We start from the raw sequence: 12,099 nt of genomic DNA on the forward strand, positions 1-12,099 counted from the left end.
GATAAAAATTTCACAATGAGAACAATCAGCCGTTGGAATAGTCTCCCCAGGGAAGCGGTGGATTCCCCAACACTGGACACTTTTAAGATTCAGCTGGACAAGGTGCTGGGCCATCTCGTCTAGACCATGCTTTTGCCAAGAAAGGTTGAACCAGATGATCCTTGAGATCCCTTCCAACCTCGTATTCTATGACTCTATCAAAATGAAACGTTGATCCAAAACAAGAGATTTTTGGGATGTTGACCTGAAATTTAAACTCCTGTTTCAGGTTTCAACTTAAAATAACATTTAAGTCTGAATGTCAAGTGGAAACAGAAATCATCAGGTTTTGAAACATCACTATGGAAAAATAAGTTTTTCTTCTGAAAATTTCAGTTTAGACCAAACCATGTTTTCTTATGAAAGCCTTTTTATTTTACCAGCTCCATGTTTGTTTTGCTGCTTGCGGACTGGGCATTTGCTCCAAGTATATGGATGTCAGCAATGGGCATACCCACACTGGGGACACACCGGAGATTCCTTATGGAAGTCCAGGAATTCAGCATACCTGCACCCAGACTTGTTTAGGAACCTGAAATACCACAGAGCAATTAGAAATGTTAATTTAGGGGAAAGGGTCCACGGTGTCAGATGAGTACTGGACAAACAGAAACCCACTTTGCACACAGATGAGGAGTGGGGTCTGAGGATACTCATAGGTGCCCTTCAAAGCAGCATCCCTTCATCAGCATACAAGATTGCAGACCTCTTTCCAAAGGTCAGCTTTGCAAAACCTCTGGAAACATAGAATTACCTCTAATCCCTTGTTACTTATTTAATATTAATTCTTTGCAGAAAAACACAAACAAAAGCCTAACCCCAACTCCAGGAATCCACAAAATTCCTGAAGACGTCTTTAGGCACAAGTACGACTACCAGCAACCTCTGTCCTGTGCAGAAATAACCAGCCAGTTTTCTGTGGAAGAGGGGAGCATGAGGCAAAGCAGTATATCCCAAACATGGGGTTGTAAACTGTGACTGAAAAGGCAACTATGCCACCAACGTCTGCTGCTTTGGACACATGGGATGGTGGGTCTGAACATGCAGGTCTGCGCAGCACAAAAAATGCACAGCAAGTCGATTTATGGCAACTAGTCACAGATGCAGGACCTCATATTACAAGTCATCAAGACAGTCTGGAAGATCCACTCAGCACAATGCTGAGGTACGCTGAGAGAAAGTCCTACCAAGGAGTAACAGATCAAGTGATGAATTTGATGTGATGATGTTGGTATTAAAAGCCAAAGGCTCTTGTACATCAAGGCAGAGATGCTGAAGGGAAAAGTAAAATATATTTAGGTGGAGTCACAACTGTGACTGAGCAGAGCAGCAACATCTGCCTGAGACCCAAACGGGGAACGGATCATGTTCAAGCGACTCCATGGCTTTCAACATCAGCACCTGCTAGATTGATGGACCTTCTGGATGATGATCCATAACTTGGGAACAGGTGTTGCTTTTGAGCTCTTTCAATCCCAGGCGGAGTTAAGAATGCCATGCCCTCCCCATGGCAGCCTCTGACACCAAGATGTTAATAAGCCACGGTTTCCACAGGGCTGTAACCTCCTCCACCTCTGATCCAGCTCCAGCATACCACTATGGGCCAGCATACACATGTCCTCTTGCACACAGGTCTGATGGATAATCCCTCCCTGGCTATGGACAAAGGTTTTGGGCTCTGTGAAGATTACCACATCTTTTACCAGGAGGAAGAAAGAATTACTGGACCAGCTGGGAAATAAGAGGATAATCTTCCCTGTTGTCTCAGGGATGTGCAGGAACTGGTACAGGTGACAGGCAAAGCTGTCCCTGACAGCTCAGAGGCATGCTGTGACAATCACCTTCCATCTGCTCATCTTGGGATTGCATGAGGTTCACCAGCTCAAATCTCATACAGATTTACAGTGGCAACAAACTGACAAGAGCCTTATCTCTAATGTATTTAAAAGACATTTCCTAGTTCAGCCTTGTCCATAACCTAAAGTTAGGCTTAACTAACACAAACTAACTCTGTCTAAACGTAACCACTTTTCCTATTGCTTGTAGCTTGGTTTTATGCTTGACTTAGAATTGTTACTTGGCGTCTATAAGTAAGGCCAGGTCCAGTTTACCCTATAAAACTTTGTTAGTTCGTGGAGTGAAAAAAAAATAATAAAACCACAAGCCTCCTAACACCTCAGTGAACACTGTTGCTGGCAAAGATGCACACGTGGCACAGCTGAGCCCACAGAAGGAGCTGTTGCTGCCTTCATTCATGGTCTTTGGAAAGGTGTCACAGCTACATGGGCAGAAAAGCCCAGCAGTGCCCAGCCACGCCGGCACTGCTCCACTGTAGACACAACCTAACACAAGCAGCCAAATTCAGACAGAGACTGATCGGAGTAGACCGTTCCTGGTGTGTGAGTCTGACCTAAATGGCACAATTTTCTTAGAAGATACAGAAGTTCTACATGCCTTGTGGACAAAAAGTGTGGTTGTTGCGTGCAATGGGGTTTTATGCCACTGGAGTGGAACTGTTGTGCAGAAATACAGACCCACTCTTAGATCATCTCAGCATGCTATGGAAAAGACAAGCAGCTCTTGAGCCTTTCAGGATTGCACAAGCTCCTTGGAAAATGGCAGAGATGCTGAAAGAGCATGTGCAGCTACAGTAAAAACTGAACATAAACAGCACTGCACTTACCACGCTTACCTAGCTGAAAACTTTCTTGCCATGAATAAAAAATGAATAGAAGTTTATTTTGTATTTTGGCAAAACTCCCAAACAGCTTGTTAAGAATAGGTGCAAATGGGGAATAGTTACAAAATCAGAAAAGAAGTTGGGACAGGTGATTGGTCATAATTCACAGGAGCACTTACTCCACTCTACCTGTACGGCAGGCTGCAAAATCTCCACAGGTGGAATAACAGCTGCAGCCACCCACAAGGCTCCAGATGTTGGTGAGAAATCTGGTTTGTACACCCCACGCACTGGAGAAAGAGCTGATGTTTTGGTCCAAAACTAGAAGCCTCCACTACAGCATGTAGAGTAATGGGGCTACTCCATGAATACCTGCATCATCTCAATACAAGACTGTAAAGCTCCAGTTACTTTTCAAAGATGCAAAGCCAGGCCGAATCAACAGTGATGACAGCCACAGGATAGTCCAAACCTTCCCAGCTGTGACACAGAAATGATAATGGCAAAATATTTACTAAACAAAACCCTGACATTCTTCCAGGACCAATATTTACAGTAATTATTAACAAATCTGGGCCACGGAATAGAGTAAGGAAACTTCTAGAATTGCTCTATCTGTGAAAAGAGGAGGAAAAAAAAAGAACTTAATTTTCTTTTGTACAGTACCAATTTTTTGTTATTAGAGACAACTCCAGAGTACTTAGGAACACCTCAGAGAGTAATGAACCCAACAGTCACAAAATTATGTTTTCTGAAAAATGTTCCATTAATGAAGAGATATTTGGGCTGATATGTTTCTCTTGCCATTCTCTGATGCATAACAAAGCTCAGAAATGTTTTCACAGCTAAGCAAGGAAGATTCTCATTTAATTTGCTTTAGAATTCCAACTTGTCCATAACAGAGGTGCTGCAATGCTTCAGAACTCAGTGAAACAATAACATCAAACCAGCCAAGAAGGTGAACAGAGAACTGGAAAAGGAAGATAAATTTAGGAAGACCACTGAAATACTAGTATTGGTGTGACTTTTGTTAATCCTCTGCCCTTAATGATGAATGAAACAACCCAAAACATGTGCTCCACCCAACCACTTCAGTCTCCTTCATTTCGAACTGAGATGGGAGAGTTTACAGAAAATACATTTTCCCCAAATGCTTCAAATAAAATAAGACTTAAGCTTCATATATGTATATATACCCACACCTCTCTCTCTATATAAAGTCACAATGTTGCTCGGCTTCTCTTTCCCTAAGATAAAACTACCAAACCCTTCAAGCCTTTCCCATGAGCTATCGAAAACCACAAATTAAACTAAACCAAGAACTCTTTTTCAAATCTCTGCATGCAACGGTGCCATGAGCTCTCCAGCCGCGAACCGATTCCCACCCTAGGAAGATTCACGCCGTTTGAGTAACCTTGCTAGAGACCTACATAGTGCATTATTTTATCTCGTTTTGTTTTGCCTAATTCTGCTCCAGATCCTGAGATGAAGGTTTGCAAAACGGACTAGTCATTTTGAGCAATCAAGTCCAGACTACTTAAGCCTGCCCAAGCAGCAGAAATAGCTGACCCTTGGAAAAAAATCGGGACCTTTCACAGCGTTTCAAGTCGGATACCCCAAATCACTAGTCATTGCTGAAAACCTTGGCCTTCATTACCTTTCCTCTGAATGTGAGAGTATTAAACACAAGGCCACCGGGTTAGCTCAAAGAGTGACAGAGGAGGCCAGGATTCAAACCATCGCTCTCATGTGGTAGACCACAGCATTAGCTACATGACAAGCAGGCATGCCTGGAAAAGCAGAGACCAATTAGGGGTCTCTTGCAGGGTTATGCTGGACACGAACAGTTTGATCCCGATGGTTTTATTTAGATGAAGGCAGCTGCCAGGTTGGGCCATATTTACTGTCCCAAACTCTGAAACTCTAAAGAAAGCTAATTCTGTCCAGCCCGACAGAAACAGGAGCACTCCCTCTCCCTTGTTTCTCCCTCCATCCAGCTCCTCTGAAGCTGAGGGGCACATCACTTGATTCCCAAACAAACTGGGATGAAAGCCAGCTTAGGGAAGCCCAGCTCTCAACAAAGTGAAATGAGGAAGATGCCTTCACAGGGAAGCACCTACCGGCCCCACCACTGGGGTCCCAACAGGGACAGAAAGAGGCACCGTCCCTTTAGAGATGGCCAGGGAGCTCCTCCGCATGCCTGGTCTCCATATGGGAGCAACCACAGCCAGAAGGAAAATGGCTGTGGGCTGTAGTGGGACAAGAGGACATTTCCTGAAGCCCACTGTGGAGTAAATACTCAGTGCAACCAGGGATGAGAGAACAAGGGACCCTCCAGTCCCGAGGGCTGTGTAGCCAGATTTAAAAATAAAACCTTCAAGCAGGGAGGACTGGCTTGCTGGGGACCTCGAAAGCGCCAGAGAGAGGGAGCGAGCAGCAAACCACCAGCCCGAGGCAGCCAGGAAACGCTGCAGCGGGAGCCAGACCCACAGCTCAGCCACAAGAGAACAGGTCGGCTTAGGATGGATGAAGCCGGCTGGGGAGTTAAATTTAGACAGGTAAACATACCAAGGGGAAGAGATGGGGTTCGTATAGCCCTCACCATCCACCGCTGCCAAACCCTGGGGAGGACCCCCGGAAAAAAACTGCTCGGGGGCTATAGCCATGGGCTGGGGCACCCCAGAATAGGGCCATTGGGGGCAAGCAGGTGGGGGAGCGCTCGACTGCATGGACATTTTTTTCCCCATCATTTGCTCCAAGAGCCTCCCTGCCAGGCAGCGTCCCTGGGAAGTGGGAAAGCTGCTGAGAGAAGCGTGCAGGACACTGCAGCCTGAGGAGAGCCGCAGTCCCAGGTAAGCACGGTGCCCGGGGACTGTGCAAAGGAAAGGCTCCAGGGAAAACCCAACCAGAAACATGGGGACCACAGCGTCGGTGTAGCCATTTGGGTGCCAGAGCCCTGCTGAGCTCCCTTTCTGAGCGAAAAAGGGGGAAAAGAAGAGGCTTGGTGATTGCTTGTGATACTTAATGCAAGAACAAGGAGTTAAAAGTCTCGCAAACTCAGCCAAACTCTATCTTGAGTCGTCCAGATGCTGAGGACTGGAGGGGACAGACTGCACTCCTTTCCCGGTGCTGCCTGAAGCCCCGCTGCAAGCCATCAAACCTCGCTGCCCGTTTCACAGCTCCCAAGGACAAGCGGAGGATCCCCACACACGGACAGCCTGCCATCTACGACAGGCTCCCCTTGCAAAGTGCTTTCGCAGGGAGCGGCCGTGTGATTACGAGGCACACGAGAGCATCCCTACTGTGTGGAAACTGCAAAAAGCGGGAATCTGCTTTCAGTGACCCCACTGCTCTACCTCACACAGAGCAGGGGAAGGCTTGCGTAAGCTTTATCAAGGCCTAAGCCAAAGCTTGGAAGGGGGCAGCTGATCACAGGGTCTGGTCTCGTCTGTAATTCTGTGCATACGGTCTCAGCCAGTTATCTCTGCAGCGAGCCCAAGAACTCGCGCTCCAGGAAAGCGTCTTTTCCAAAAAGACATTCAGTCTTTATTTGAAGATTTTAAGAGCTGGAGAAGCTAATGTTGCCTTTGGTCGTTTGTTCCGACGGTTAATCAGCCTGCTGTTAAAAACATTGCCTGTTTCTAATGTGAATGCATGGAGTTTAAACGCTCAGCCACGTGCTTTAAGTTCTTCTCTTGAATTAGAAAGCTCTCCAAGTATCAGCTACTCTCAGTGCTGCTGAAAGCACTCGGGTATCACACCACACCACCTCTTAATTGTCTTTCTGAAACGCTACCTAGGTCCTCATTCCTTAAATCTCCCATTAGAAAAGGATCTTTTCCAGTCCAGGAAAATTTCCCGTGACTCTTCTCTGCACTGCCTTCAGTTTTAATGAAGTCTGTATGCCTTTTTCCAAAAAGCAAAGGTCCTTTTCTATGAAAAAAAATGGATGCAAATCACAGACCGCCCTGTCTTACATGACAACATGCCTTGGCTACCCGCATCCTGATTTTAAAAGTACTGTGTTTAAAAGTCTCTCTGAAATGCTTATTGTGTGTGTGTGTGTGTGTCCAATTAATTTGGAAACGATGAAATGGTTTTCTCTCAAACTTTGATCAGCCAGTAGAAAAAAGATCTTATGAATAGAAAAAATGTATGTTCATTTGAATGAGCAATCATGCAGTTTTCAGAAAAGAACTGGTTTCCCTGCGCGCCTTAAAACCCAAACCCAACAACTTCAGAATAGAAGACTTAATATCTGAAGCAGAAACAGAGAGGCCTAGTGGGCTGGAGAAAGCAACAAATAGCATTAAAGGCAACTGTACTGATTCATTAATTTTTTTTTAATTTCACAATATTTGATCTCTTTCTAAAAGTCCAAGCTCCTGGAGACTTCACTATACACAAATGTGAATTTTTCTTTAAAAAGGTGTGTTTCTGGTCTTTGCAGAGTAAGTCAGGAAAATACGATTAGGACACACCTTACTACCTGAAAAAAAAATAGGAACTCACAACTTTTTAGACTCAGTTCTTTCAAAATTTCCATTTTTTTTTTTTTCAACTTATGTAATGAATTCTAGCAGCTTGGGAGGGAAGGGATGAGAAAGAAGACAGGGCTGGGAAGCCTGAAGCCACGATCTCAGCTTCAGCTTTCCCTGAACAGGGGTTAGTCACACATAGAAGGACGTTTCATTGTACATTACAGCTACCGAGAGGAGAGGTGTGCTAATACTGAAGGCACTGAAGGAGCTAGGGAAGGACTCCTTTCCAAAAGTGAGGAATCTCTTGTGGACACACCTGGGCACAGAAATGCGAGCAAGCAACGGAGCCTGGAAGCAGAGGAAACCCATGGCTGGAATGTGGCCAGCTCGCCTCCTCAGCTCTGCCTCCTACCCCACACTGGCAGTTCAACCTCATGCCTTTTTCTTCATATACTTGGCTAATTCCTTTAAAAAAGGAAGGAAAAACCCTGAATACTTGGGCTGGCTTCACTGCCACATGCAGCAACTTATCCCATATGTTGGACGCTTGGGGTAAAAAAATTCCACCTGAATTCCTGCAGTGCCCAACCTTCACCTTGGATAAACCCAGGTGTCCATGCACAGGATATTGGTTTAAGAGGAGTCTGTCTCTCCTGCCAGCTTTGAGAAAGCCCACTTCTTTCTCATTTGGGCAGAAAAGCATGTACCCTACTTGCTTCTGCATCTACAACAGCATCTGTGCCTGTGACACAAGACAGGCACCCGCAGGTTAAACCTGCCACCACCAGAAAAAGCAGTCGCTTCAGCTCATGGGTAGATGCTCATCGGCAAATGTGGGAAGGAAGGGCGAGGACAGACTCATGCCTGAGTGTTGGTGCCCCCCCTGCAGACCCCCCACCTGCAGGGGAAGGTGGGGGAGATGTTAGAGACCAGACAGGTTCTGAAGGGACAGATGGATGAGTGTAAAGGAAGGAGATACCTTGTGTGCCCATCATACATGTGTGCCCGAGGCTGTGCGGACATCAAAGCCCAAATAAAGGGCAACAGGAAAGAGCCCTTGACTGCAAGCAGATGAGGAGGCATTGGTGCAAAAGACAGTCCACACGTGTGGGTAAAGTAGATTACATGGCGGTAGAGCGGATTGTATCAGAAACATGCAGGTGCACACAAGGAACGTAACGCGCATGTACCCGAGGTTTTGGCTAGGAAGAAAATGAAGCGAGAACATAAAATGCTGGTACATGTGCGAGAAATCCAAATACAAAGAAAAAAACCAACCCCAAAGATGAACAGGTGAGTACATGGGTGCAGGCAGCGGAGCAAGGGTGATGATGATCACACGCTGCAGTGTGGGCAGGAAAGCATTAAGGGGCAGGTAGAAGTTGGATAGAGAGACTGACAGTGACGCTCGTCTGGAGGAAAAGTACGAAAACCATGGGGCAATAAAGTGCGTCACAGCACACAAAAATATGTTTGGGGAAGTTATTTTACCCATACCGCTAAGGGAAGTATTGCACCATATTTCCCAGAAAAAACCCTCAAGTTTAATGAAACAGTGTATTTGCTACAGACATAACTGGGATGCTCGCACCCTGGTACCTTGAGACCTGGGCACACCATTGCTACTCGTCTGCATTCCCACACGCACAAGCACTTTCTCCCACACCACATGCCATGGCCGGTGACGGCGCGTGCTGCCACACGGCGGGCACGTGGGCCAGGGGCTTGGGTGCTCTCGGGAAAGCCGCTGTGGTCACACTCAGGGAAAGGGCCCTCACCCAAGAGTAACATCCCCCCGCTCAGAGTAACGTCCATCTTACCGGAGTAACATCTGTTTTGCCAAACTCATGTCTGTCATGCCCAAGGAACATCTGTTTTACCAGCACAACGTCTGCCACCCCAGAGGAGCATCCCTCGCACCCCAGCAATGTCCCTCATCCCAGCGTGTGGCCGCTCACGCCCCAGCAGCGTCTCTCCTGCCACAGCAGGTCTCTCCCACCGCAGGAACACCGCCAAAGCCACCCCGAAACCGGTCCCAGCCCCGTGCTCTGGTTGTCCCTCCGCTGCTCCGTGTCGTGAGGGGCTCCCCCGGTGGCTGCTGCCCGGCGGCGGCCGCGGCTGGGCCCCACGACAGCCGCGGACCCCGACGGCGCCTTTCCCCGGCCGGGGCCGCCCGCCGCGGGGGCTCCGCGCAGCCCGGTCCGCCCTATTCCCGCCGCCCCCCGCAGCCCCTGCCCTGCCCTGCCCCGACCGGCGCCCGTTAACGAGCCGGGGGCCGGCGGCGAAAGGCGGCCGTGCCTCCCGGCCTGGGAGAAAGAGGCGACCCCCCGGCGCTGCCCGCGCCGCCTCCCGCCCCTTCAGGGGCCGCCCGGGGAGACAGCCGGCCACGGGACGGGACGGGCCCGGGGAGCCGCGCCGCCCGGCACGGCGAAACACCTCCCGCCCCCCGGCCTCCTCCCCCCCGCCGCCGCCGCGGGCCGGGGCCGCCTCCTACCTGCATCTCCCGGGCGCCGCGTCCCCGGGCGGCGGCGGCAGGTGAGCGGGCGCCCGCGGCGGGCACGGGGCTCCGCGCCCCGCTCCGCGGCGTCGCGGCGGCCGGAGACCGCGAGGGGACGCACCTGCCCCGGGGGCCGCGGCCCCGTCGCCGCGCCGCGCCGAGCCCCCCTCCGGCAGCGAGAGGGGAGCGGGGGGAGGCTGCCGGCGCTGCCCTCCCCGTCGCCGCGGCGGCGCTTGGGCTCCGGGAGCGGCGGTACCGAAAGCGACTCCCGGCCGAAGTTGGCGGCGGCGACGAGTGCCGGGCCCGGGAGGTGCCGGCGGATCCCGGGGGCTCCGGCCGCCTCCGCCCCGCCTCCCCCCGCCCCGCGCCCGCCCCCCGCGCCCTGCGCCCGCCCCGCCGCGGGCACCGCCGCCGCCGCTGCCGCCGCCGGGATGAGGCTCGCTCGAGGGGGCGCGGCGGCCTCCCCCGCCGGGGCGGCCCCGGCGATGGGACGGGCGGGGGTTGGGCCGGGGAAGAGGTGCGAGCCCGCTGCCGTCGGGGGGTGGGGGGGCCGCGCCGGCGGGCGGGGAGGGCGCCGGGGGCGGGAAACGCCGCGGCCCTGTGCGGCGGAGGGGCCCGGGCTGGCTCCCTCCCTCCGGCCCCTGCAGCTCTCCGGTCCTTGCCGCCCACCACCGTAGCCGGCAGCTCAGCCCCCTCAGGGGGCTCTCGGTCACTCGTGGGTCGCTCCCAGCACACCGCTGCGGTGGCCGCTCCCTCCCTGGCTGCCACCGGCACCGCCCTGGGCAGCGGGCAGCACCGCGCCGTAACGCTTCTCGGTGCGGGGGCACCCTGCCTACGCGGCCCCCGGCCCGAGGGCCAACGTGCTGGAAGCCAAGGCCCCTCCGGAGTAAGGGAGTGGGGCTTCTGACTCTGGTCAGAGGAGGGGTTTTGACCTGGTGACCTGCTGCTTCAGCCGAGCGGGGATTTTTGGCATCTGCCCCCCGGTGGGAGTTGCAGGGAAGGGGGGAGTTGCAGGGAAGGTGCGAATGAGGTAAAGCCTGGTCGGGGGACGCTGTTAAAGGCGGCTGGCAAAGTTTGGCAGAGGAGGTAGTGCAGCACAGCTTGCATAAAGTTCTTGATGGGGCTGGCTCTCAACAAGCACATCCATCCCTTGCCTGCAACACCAGGAATCACACCGGGGGCTCTCCCCCGCCTCTCCCCCCATAAAACTTCACAGATTCACGGCCAGATCCTGTTCTCACTTTTCCTGGCAGAAGTAGGGAGTAGCTGCACAGGCATTAGCAGGATCACTGCAAATTGATGCTGGCATAACTGAGAGGGGTGCCTAGCCCTCCGGATCGTTGGGCATCTCAGCGCACAGAGGCAGGATTTAAATGCCCGGCTGCCTCTGAGCCTGGTGGCAGCCAGGATTTACACTCGTTGTGTCCGGATCCCCATCTCCGGGCCCCACAGCGTCAGGCATCCAAAGTCTCTGCACGGCAGGAGCTGCAGAGCCTTGTGCGCAGTGCAAGGAGCGCCGTGTTGCTCCTGCACATGCACAGCCACACGCAGATGAGTCTCCGAAGGGAGTTACATCAGGGAGGCATTTGGCCCCCTGGAATTACTGAAACCTGTACCAGGCTGGGAGCGCAGCTTGAGGCACACACTCCTGCACGAGTGCCTGGTTTCAAACAGCTCTGAGCATCCGTTCAGGGTCGGAGTGGAGATACTCACGTGAGGATGTTCAGAGGAGCAGGTAAATGTTTGAATACAGGCTACACAGTACAAATAATTGAAGGCTCGAAGTGTCTTAATTTATGACCAACTGTGCCAGTGTTTCCCATCACTGTAGTCATTAATGGTGCTTTCTTTTAATGGGAATAGGAGATAAAGGAGCTAGAGCTGGAGGTAAATAGTAACCCAGTGTTTGTGGTAGGAAATAAGGAGCCATTGTCCTCAGCACTATGTAACTAGAAAGATAATAGTTGGTACAGCAAATACCAACTAATTAGAGGGCAAAGGCAGTCTTGAAATTGCAGCTGGCTGCAGGAAATTTTAGGTGCCAGCTTTTTTGCTCCGAGGTAAAGCCGGTTTACCATGTGGGCTGTTGTTCCCTGCTTGTCTGTTGAAATTCTAACTTGCATGTTAAGGCTGCGGAGGGCTGGGGCAGGGTGCTCCTTTGGGGACCTAGCAAACAGCAGGGGCCCCTCTTGGGGACCTGGAGGTGTGAAGGGGAGTGGCACCTAACTGACGCTTGGTAACAAATTGCTTGAAGCTGTTGAGTAACGCACTTTTCCACTTTTGGTGCTACAAGGGACAGCTGGCCACAATGGGTCACCAGGCCAGAGATCCTCATCAGTCCTCACAGGAATCCTCCCAGGTCTGGCACTGCTTCACACCCCGAGCTGGTGTCTTACATCAGG

Source organism: Leptosomus discolor, chromosome 1, assembly GCF_034619465.1.
Source record: "Leptosomus discolor isolate bLepDis1 chromosome 1, bLepDis1.hap2, whole genome shotgun sequence".
In the NCBI taxonomy this organism is placed as follows: Eukaryota; Metazoa; Chordata; class Aves; order Leptosomiformes; family Leptosomidae; genus Leptosomus; species Leptosomus discolor.